This window comes from Carassius carassius, chromosome 22, assembly GCF_963082965.1.
Source record: "Carassius carassius chromosome 22, fCarCar2.1, whole genome shotgun sequence".
NCBI classification, from domain to species: Eukaryota; Metazoa; Chordata; class Actinopteri; order Cypriniformes; family Cyprinidae; genus Carassius; species Carassius carassius.
Window position 1 is genome coordinate 292,501 of NC_081776.1, and position 10,000 is coordinate 302,500.

The window sequence follows — 10,000 nt, forward strand, 5'->3', positions numbered from 1 at the left end:
AAACATTAATGATATTTCAACCGAGATTTAAATTTATATATATATATATATAACATTGGACGTTTTGAACATTCAGAATTTTAAAATTGTTATTAAACCTTCCAAAGCAACGTAATGGAAACGTTGGCTATTACGTCAAAACGTTCCTGCTATTTATCTGGGGTAGCTTTAGAGTAATGTAAATGAATTGAAGTTGTGTGTGTGTGTGTGTGTGTGTGTGAGAGAGAGAGAGAGAGAGAGAGAGAAAGAGAGAGAGACAGGTTTGACTGTGTGTATTTCAGTCAGTGTGTGTGAAGCTCGGGGAAGAGCTGCATCTGTTTCTCTCTCCATCTTTTTTCTTTTTTGACTTCAATTTTTTTTACGGCTCATAATTAACATCACAATTTATTCAAACTGGAGACGCGGGAAGCGCTTCGCGGAATAATCTCGTTTGTTCAGTTCTGTGACGGTTAGTGACGGTTGGGCGCTCAACTCGCGCGCGGATCTGAATCATGTGAAGCGCCGCAGACTGAACCGAAACCGAACCCGAACAGAGAGGAAGCGGAACCCTGGATCGATCAAACCCTGATCCCTGCCGGACTGATCGAGCTGATCGGATGGATTGATCCAGAGCGCCAGGTACGAGCTCATTCATGCCGCTTCTTCTGTCAATCAATCAATCAATCACTCCGAATATACAGACACAAGAACAGTCTAGAAATATAACAACGAGTTAAAATTGGATTATTGATGGATTATTTGGATACGGACAGCACCATCAGTTTTGTTTTAGACATTCTTGCTAACATATAAAACGCCTTTAATTAACCATTGATTTATTATAAAGTATCTTTCTTTTTGGTATATTTATCGATTGTCTTACTACAAATACAAAAACTGTGCTAAGTGTAGCAAAACCGTGGATAATTTCTGTTTACCATGGTTTAACTACAGTAACATGTTTTTTGTTTTTGTAGTAAAACCATGTTTTATTTGGTTTAACTACAGTAACCATGTTTTTTATTATTATTATTATTTGTAGTAAAACCATGGTTAATTTGGTTTAAATTGTAGTTACCACGTTTTGTTTTTATTTATTTTTTGTAGTAAAAACATGGTTAATTTTCGTAAAGGACAATTGATGTGTAGTTCAATATGGTTTGTTTTGATGATTGCCAAAAACTATTTTTATGTTTATATAATATATATATATATATATATATACAGTATAATCGTTCAGTATCATAGTGTTTGTCCAGGATACATCTGATGAAGTGGAGTGCACTTGACTAGATAGCATTAATGCACAAATTACTAAATAAACACGTTTTGAAAAGTGGTTTTGCAAACAGATTTTTGTAGAAGGACTGTGATAGCACCATAGTAACACGGTATTTCGAAGAATGGTAATAACCTGTTTTTTGTTTAGTTTTTTTTGTAAATGGTGAATGAATTTGTATTTATTTTATTGCATTGCAATGTAGGTTTGAGAGTTTGCATATATTTTAATTTGTGTTTTGATATAAAACAAGCCATCCCATTAGTTGGGAGTTTTTTGGAATGGCATTGATCATTTCCAGACTTTAATGTGAATATTGTCCGAACCCAGAGGAATCTTTCTTCCAGTGAAGTGAAGCTCAGGAGTCAGAGACTGGGAATGTAAATAAGCAATGTGCATTTCAGGAGAAATCACTGGGAATGTAAAGGTTCGCTAGCTAGTAATTCATATTCAATCCTAAGCAGTGTTTCCGAGTCTTTCCAGTAAATCAATTCAATTCCAGATCAGTGAAATACAGAACACATGCAGATTTCCAGAGAACGTGATTAATACAGTAGTTAAAAATAACTAGATAGTCATTATTTTCATCAAATTAGTTAATTCTGGGTGAACTAGATGATGACAAATTTAGGTAAAAAAAAAAAAAAAAAACCTTGTGGGAATTTTTTTTGGAATGTTTCTAAAATGTTCAAACGTCCAGTTTTCTGGCGTGATTACAATGTTATTTAAAGGGTACAAAAAAGTTTCTAACATTCTACTAACTTATTATAACGTTATTTGACCGTTTATTTTTGATAGTCTAAGAACGTCAAAATGTATCGTTTTCTTGCGGGATTATATCGTTATTTAAAGGTTACAAAAATGTTTCTTAAAACATTCATCAAATACAAATAACATCATAACGTTTTGATCTCAGAATGTTTTCGCTCAAATTTATGAAAACATATATCAAACATAACTAGAACGTTCCATAAGCATTACTTCAAGAGCGGTTTGTCCTAACATTTATATAACTTTTATAAAAGTGTTTTATAAAACATTGTTCTTACATACAGCGTGTGTTTTCTGTCCGCTGAGCTTCAGAAAGCTGGATAACCGGATTCAATGTCTCATCTGCTGCTCATTTATAGGAAGTCACATGTACTCTAGTTGGTACATTCGAGATTCAGTATCCTGAATCCTGAATCACAATCGAGCTTGTCACTTAACACAGATTATAACGCTTTCTGGAGAACATTTAGCTGCTGGCACACTTCTGTTATGAGGGAAAATACGACTGGCGAGAGCCTGAAAACTAGCCATTCAGGGACTGTAATAGTCTCCACCGCCGATGCTGTGATGACATAGACTTCTTTTCTTGTTTTCTCCGTTTACCCTGGATATTACACTGCTGATCTGACACAGAAACACCTGAAAGGTGCAAAAAATAAAAATGTAAAATAAAAATAAAAATAAAAAGCTGAAAAACAGTACAGCTAACCATCTAATCATAGAAAAACTGGGGGATACTAAAAACAAACATTCAAATGATGTTATATTTTGGGTGACTTAGAGTTAGTTCGGTGTTGCGGAAAGTTACTTTGAAAATTAATGATGTTGTTACGATATTGTGTTACTCCATCAGAAAGTAACTAATTACATAGTTACTTTTTAATGGTAATGCATTATGTTACTTTTGTATCACTTTTTGTTACCTGGACAGGGCTTGTTTGTTTGTAAAGTTATATTTTTCCCAACTATAAACGCCCTTTCACAACAAAAGTGAATTAATAAACAATGTAACCTTGTATACTTATTTGAAAAAGTAACTAATATTTTCATTGTGAATTTAGAAGTAATGTGTTACTTTACTAGTTACATAACTTGTGTTACCCTCAACACTGTTCTTTTTTTTTTGTTTTTGTAACCTTTAAATAACGTTCAAATCACCACAAGAAAACTATGTGTTTTAATGTTTCTGTCTTTAGAAAAGATAATACGCCTGTCAAAAAAAAAGTAAGATTACTTACTTAGTTTCTGACAGCATTCATCACACTTCTGTCTGAGAAACAAGTTCATGCTGATGCTGTGATGAGATACAGAGAGAAAACAAACCTCAGCTGTCAGAAATACAGACGCACAGCTTCATTTTGGATGGATGAATCAGATTCTGCTGTAGATTAGAGTGCGTCCAAACATTATATTTTGTGTTATAATTAAAGCTCAGTTCAGCGTAAAGGGTTCATGTCGACAAATAAGATGATTTAAGGTTATTATTAAACCGCTATAACTGCTGTGCACTGAAACGATTTTACAGTTTTCACTTAGAAATACTAGTAAATGTCAGAAATAATCATAAAGTAACAGCAAGTAACATCATGAATAAAAAGTAAAGTTTGGAAGTAGAAAAACTGAAGTAGTATTTTAGCATAAAACCTACTCCTCTCTTTTCAAATAAAGATGATGTTCATTCACAAACATTTAGATATTTTTATATTAAGTTAATCTCATCTTTAATGTTTTAATGCTAAAAGAGTAATGATGAACATCTGAAACATCTTCGCTCCAGAATAGTTTTGTTTGTTGTGATTTATAAAGTTTTTTGGTGGTTAGAAAAATGTTTCCTAAAACATTCCACTAACTTTATTTTCACCCAAAACTACTGTTTTATGAACCTTTACTATCCTATGAACATTAAAATGTCCCAAAATTCTTGTCGTGAACGTAAACGTTATTTAAAAGTTACAAAAATGTTTCTTACACGTTACACAAATTTTAATTTTACCCAAAATATAACTGAATAAAACTTTTCTTGCAACAATCTATTAAGCTTATTTTGACGCAAAATATACACTTATTTGAACCGTTTTAAAAACAATATTCTAAGAACTTTAAAATGTCAAGTTTTAGAACTTTTTTTAAAGGTTACAAAGTTTCTTAGAACTTTCATGTAGCATATGCTGAACTGTTATGAAGATCTCATTGATTTACATTTCAAGCATCAAAATTTCATCATATAAATATCTGCATCTGCAGCAAAGTCTCTGAATAAAACTGAGCTGTTTTTTCCTCCATATTCTCACTCTGTCAGACTATATGAGCCATTAAAGCCTGATGATCAAACATGATGGATGTGCTGGAGTCGGTTCAAGTCTGGTTTCTGGTCTGGGCTTAAGTGCAGATCTCTTATATCATATATGACTTGTTTTGCAGTCTTCCTCATTTAGAGAAACTCCTCTGCTAAATGTACTCTGGAAGCACTTTTGGATCTGACTCTCTGATCTTTTTCTGCTGTCTGTGCGAATGGTTGAGTTGATAAATCAAACAGAAAATGTGTCCTTTTAAGAGAGAAGCTCTGCTTTAATTCTAAGCATCCAGCTTACAGGAAAAGTTTGCACAACTTCACTTTTACATGATTTTTTATGTTAAATAAATGTTAGGACCAGGGCTCTGAACCGGTTCAAGGAACGAAAACGAAAACCGGAAACGAACGAAATTTTGACAGGAACAGAAACGTAAACAAAATCAAATTTTATAGTTCCGAACAGAATTGAACATTTGAAATGGCCGATAACCGGTTAATAACGTTATTTTATCGTTCCATTTAATATTTGAAATTTGCTGTCAACCAATCACGAACTCCGTGTGAAGCCGAAGCCAGCAAGTGAAATGTCCGTTCAGATGTGAACTCATCATAGGCAAGTCTCAATGACAATGAACCGCCTTCAGGGCCGGATTAAGACAAAATTAGGCCTGATGACGCAGTGCAAAATGGGCCTTTTTTTCTCTGCGTTGGTGCATGTGCATTCGACACTCAATACGGAATACGGAAACTTTGATTTTGTGTTGAATGAGAGACCCGCTGGTTTCATTTTCATTTTCAGTTTCTTTTTTTCTTTTAACAATACAGCAAACATTTTTAAATATCTTAAAAATATTTTTTCTTTAAAGTTTTGATAATTTTTTTTTTTTTTAAGTAGCTTACATTTGGCCAATGTAGATGATGATGCTGTAGCCTATTGGCAGTGACTAAGCATTAGATCTCTATTTTTTCCTTTTCTTTTTGAGTAAAGAAAACGCTATACTTTATTATTATTATATTATTATTAGGCAAATAATATTGTTTTTTTAAAATAACGTTATTAACCGGTATTTCTTCCACCTGAACCGGTTTCGGAACGGTAATAATATCAGAGGAACGCAGAACAGAAACGTTAAAATATCGATTCTGCTCTGAGTGAACCGATTTAATTTTTTTTTTTTTCGTTTTCAAGCCCTGGTTAGGACAAAACGTTCTTAAAGTAATTTTTATAGAACTTCTCAGAGAAACCATTCTTAGAACAACATTCTCAGAATATCCTCAAGTTTTTTGTACTTGATGAACGGTCTCATAATGTTGAGAGAAAAGGTTGACATAATACTAAAAACATAAATGTTCAAGTGAAAATTATTAGTTATTAGAATGCTGAAAAAAAACTTATAATCACAACAGTTTTGACATTTCAGGAACATTTTAAAACAATGTTCCCACAGCGTTTTTATAACCTATATTTTTTGGGCATGTGGCAATCGCAAGCTTGAAAACTCTTGAAGGTCTAGATGTCTCTGAAACGAGTCTCTAAAGCATTTTTAAAATGTCTCTGAAGCGAGTCTCTGAAGTTTATCTGAAATGTCTCTGTGGCGAGTCTCTGAAATGTCTCTGAAGCATCTCTGAAGCGAGTGTCTGAAGCTTATCTGAAATGTCTCTGAAGCATCTCTGAAGCGAGTGTCTGAAGCTTATCTGAAATGTCTCTGAAGCATCTCTGAAGCGAGTGTCTGAAGCTTATCTGAAATGTCTCTGAAGCATCTCTTAAGTGTCTCTGAAATGTCTGTGAAATGAGTCTCTGAATAGTTTTATAAACATGTTTGAAGCGGCTCTAAAATTTCTCTGAAATGTCTTTGAAGCGAGTTTCTGAAGCTTATCTGAAATGTCTCTGAAGTGAGTCTCTGAAGCGTGTCTCTGAAGCGTCTCTGAAATGTCTATTAAGTGAGTCTCTGAAGCAAGTCTCTGTAGCGAGTCTCTGAATTGAGTTTCTAAAGCGAGTCTCTGAAATTCTCTAAAGTGTCTCTGAATTGAATCTCTGAAGTGTCTCTGAAGCGAGTCTCTGAAGTTTCTCTGAAGCATCTCTGAAATGTCTCTGAAGCGAGTCTCTGAAGCTTCTCTGAAGCATCTCTGAAATGTCTCTGAAGCGAGTCTCAGAAATGTCTCTGAAGTGTCTCTGAATTGAGTCTCTGAAATGTCTCTGAAGCGAGTCTCTGAAGCATGAGTCTCTGAAATGTCTCTTAAGCGTCTCTGAAATGTCTCTGAAGCGAGTCTCTGAAATGTCTCTGAAGCGTCTCTGAAATGTCTCTGAAGCGAGTCTCTGAAATGTCTCTTACTCATCTCTGAAATGTCTCTGAAGCAAGTCTCTGAAATGTCTCTGAAGCATCTCTGAAATGTCTGAAGCTAGTCTATAAAATGTATCTGAAGCGCCCCTGAAATGATTCTCTGAAGCGTCTTTGAAATGTCTCTGAAGCGAGTCTCTGAAGAATCTCTGAAATGTCTCTGAAGCGAGTCTCTGAAATGTCTCTGAAGCGAGTCTCTTAAATATCTCTGTAGCGAGTCTCTGAAATGTCTCTGAAGCGAGTCTCTTAAATATCTCAGTAGCGAATCTCTGAAATGTCTCTGAAGTGAGTCTCTGAAATGTCTCTGAAGTGAGTCTCTGAAGCGTCCCTGAAATGATTCCCTGAAGCGTCTCTGAAATGTCTCTGAAGAGTCTCTGAAGGGTCTCTAAAATGTCTCTGAAGCGAGTTTCTGAAGCAAGTCTCTGAAGTGAGTCTCTGGAATGTCTCTGAAGCGATTCTCTAAATCGAGTCTCTGAAATGTCTCTGAAGCGAGTCTCTGAAGCGAATCTCTGAAATGTCTCTGAAGCGAGTCTCTGAAGCGTCTCTGAAATGTCTCTGAAGCGAGTCTCTGAAGCGAGTTTCTGAAAGGAATCTCTGAAATGTCTCTGAAGCAAGTCTCTGAAGTGAGTCTCTGAAGCGAGTCTCTGAAACAAGTCTCTGAATTGTCTCTGAAGTGAGTCTCTGAAGCGTCTCTGAAGTGAGTCTCTGAAGCGAGTCTCTGAAGTGAGTCTCTGAAGTGTCTCTGAAGTGAGTCTCTGAAGCGAGTCTCTGCAGCGAGTCTCTGAAGTGAATCTCCGAAATGTCTCTGAAGCGTCTCTGAAATGTCTCTGAAGCAAATCTCTGAAATGTCTCTGAAATGTCTCTGAAGCGTCTCTGAAGTGAGTCTCTGAAGTGAGTCTCTGAAATGTCTCTGAAGCATCTCTGAAGTGAGTCTCTGAAGCGTCTCTGAAGTGAGTCTCTGAAGCGAGTCTCTGAAATGAGTCTCTGAAGTGAGTCTCTGAAATGTCTCTGAAGCATCTCTGAAGTGAGTCTCTGAAGCGTCTCTGAAGTGAGTCTCTGAAGCGAGTCTCTGAAATGTCTCTGAAGCGTCTCTGAAATGTCTCTGAAGAGTCTCTGAAGCGTCTCTAAAATGTCTCTGAAGCGAGTTTCTGAAGCAAGTCTCTGAAGTGAGTCTCTGGAATGTCTCTGAAGCGAGTTCTGAAGCGATTCTCTAAATCGAGTCTCTGAAATGTCTCTGAAGCGAGTCTCTGAAGCGAATCTCTGAAATGTCTCTGAAGCGAGTCTCTGAAGCGTCTCTGAAATGTCTCTGAAGCGAGTTTCTGAACCGAGTTTCTGAAAGGAATCTCTGAAATGTCTCTGAAATGTCTCTGAAGCAAGTCTCTGAAATGTCTCTGAAGCGAGTCTCTGAAACAAGTCTCTGAATTGTCTCTGAAGCGAGTCTCTGAAGCGTCTCTAAAGCGAGTTTCTGAAGCGAGTCTCTGAAGCGAGTCTCTGAAGTGAGTCTCTGAAGTGAGTCTCTGAAGCGTCTCTGAAGTGAGTCTCTGAAGCGAGTCTCTGCAGCAAGTCTCTAAAGTGAATCTCTGAAATGTCTCTGAAGCGTCTCTGAAATGTCTCTGAAATGTCTCTGAAGCAAATCTCTGAAATGTCTCTGAAATGTCTCTGAAATGTCTCTGAAGCGTCTCTGAAGTGAGTCTCTGAAGTGAGTCTCTGAAATGTCTCTGAAGCATCTCTGAAGTGAGTCTCTGAAGCGTCTCTGAAGTGAGTCTCTGAAGCGAGTCTCTGAAATGTCTCTGAAGCGTCTTTGAAATGAGTCTCTGAAGTGAGTCTCTGAAATATCTCTGAAGCATCTCTGAAGTGAGTCTCTGAAGCCAGTCTCTGAAATGTCTCTGAAGCGTCTCTGAAGTGAGTCTCTGAAGCGTCTCTGAAGTGAGTCTCTGAAGTGAGTCTCTGAAGCGTCTCTGAAGTGAGTCTCTGAAGCGAGTCTCTGAAATGTCTCTGAAGCGTCTCTGAAGTGAGTCTCTGAAGCGAGTCTCTGAAATGTCTCTGAAGCGTCTCTGAAGTGAGTCTCTGAAGTGAGTCTCTGAAATGTCTCTGAAGCATCTCTGAAGTGAGTCTCTGAAGCATCTATGAAGTGAGTCTCTGAAGTGAGTCTCTGAAGTGAGTCTCTGAAATGTCTCTGAAGCGTCTCTGAAGTGAGTCTCTGAAGCGTCTCTGAAGTGAGTCTCTGAAGCGAGTCTCTGAAATGTCTCTGAAGCGTCTCTGAAATGAGTCTCTGAAGTGAGTCTCTGAAATGTCTCTGAAGCATCTCTGAAGTGAGTCTCTGAAGCGTCTCTGAAGTGAGTCTCTGAAGCGAGTCTCTGAAATGTCTCTGAAGCGTCTCTGAAGTGAGTCTCTGAAGCGAGTCTCTGAAATGTCTCTGAAGCGTCTCTGAAGTGAGTCTCTGAAGCGTCTCTGAAGTGAGTCTCTGAAGCGAGTCTCTGAAATGTCTCTGAAGCGTCTCTGAAGTGAGTCTCTGAAGCGTCTCTGAAGTGAGTCTCTGAAGCGAGTCTCTGAAATGTCTCTGAAGCGTCTCTGAAGTGAGTCTCTGAAGCGTCTCTGAAGTGAGTCTCTGAAGCGAGTCTCTGAAATGTCTCTGAAGTGAGTCTCTGAAGTGAGTCTCTGAAGCGTCTCTGAAGTGAGTCTCTGAAGTGAGGCTCTGAAGCGAGTCTCTGAAATGTCTCTGAAGTGAGTCTCTGAAGTGAGTCTCTGAAGCGTCTCTGAAGTGAGTCTCTGAAGTGAGTCTCTGAAGTGAGTCTCTGAAGCGTCTCTGAAGTGAGTCTCTGAAGTGAGTCTCTGAAGCGAGTCTCTTAAATGTCTCTAAAGCGAGTCTCTGCGCAGTGGATAAGACACATGCCTTTGGTGTGAGAGACCATGGTTCGAATCCACTGTGAGACACCAATGTGTCCCTGAGCAAGACACTTAACCCCTAGTTGCTCCAGATAAAAATGTAATAAATGACCAATAAATGTAAATGCTTCTGAATCGAGTCTCTGAAGCGTCTCTGAAGTGAGTCTCTGAAGCGAGTCTCTGAAGCAGCTCTGGCTGAAGAAAGTGCAGCTTCAGAGAATCTTCATGTCCGTCGGATTGAGTTTATAGAATTTTGAGAGACGTAACGAAGATGAATAACAAGATGGAAATGAGCAGCGATGAAGGAACATGTCCCGACAGCCTCATTTTGAACCAGACTAGATTCCCATTTTAATAATTCGTCCTGCTGATGCGTCTGAGTTTATTAATGTTTTCAATAGTCCAAACTTTAACGGCATGTTCTCTTGTTCAGCATAAATTATGCAGATGTCC

The 10,000-nt window shown here is 37.7% G+C and overlaps 1 protein-coding gene across 1 annotated transcript in view; it reads left to right on the forward strand.

The window, feature by feature from the left end:
• Nucleotides 1-215: 215 nt before the first annotated feature.
• Nucleotides 216-10,000, forward strand: part of LOC132099294 (chemokine-like protein TAFA-2) — a 15,707-nt gene continuing 5,922 nt past the window's right edge. Inside the window, exon 1 of the mRNA XM_059505725.1 lies at nt 216-618. The gene's annotated coding sequence lies outside the window, so the exon portion shown is untranslated. The remainder of the gene's footprint in view (nt 619-10,000) is intronic.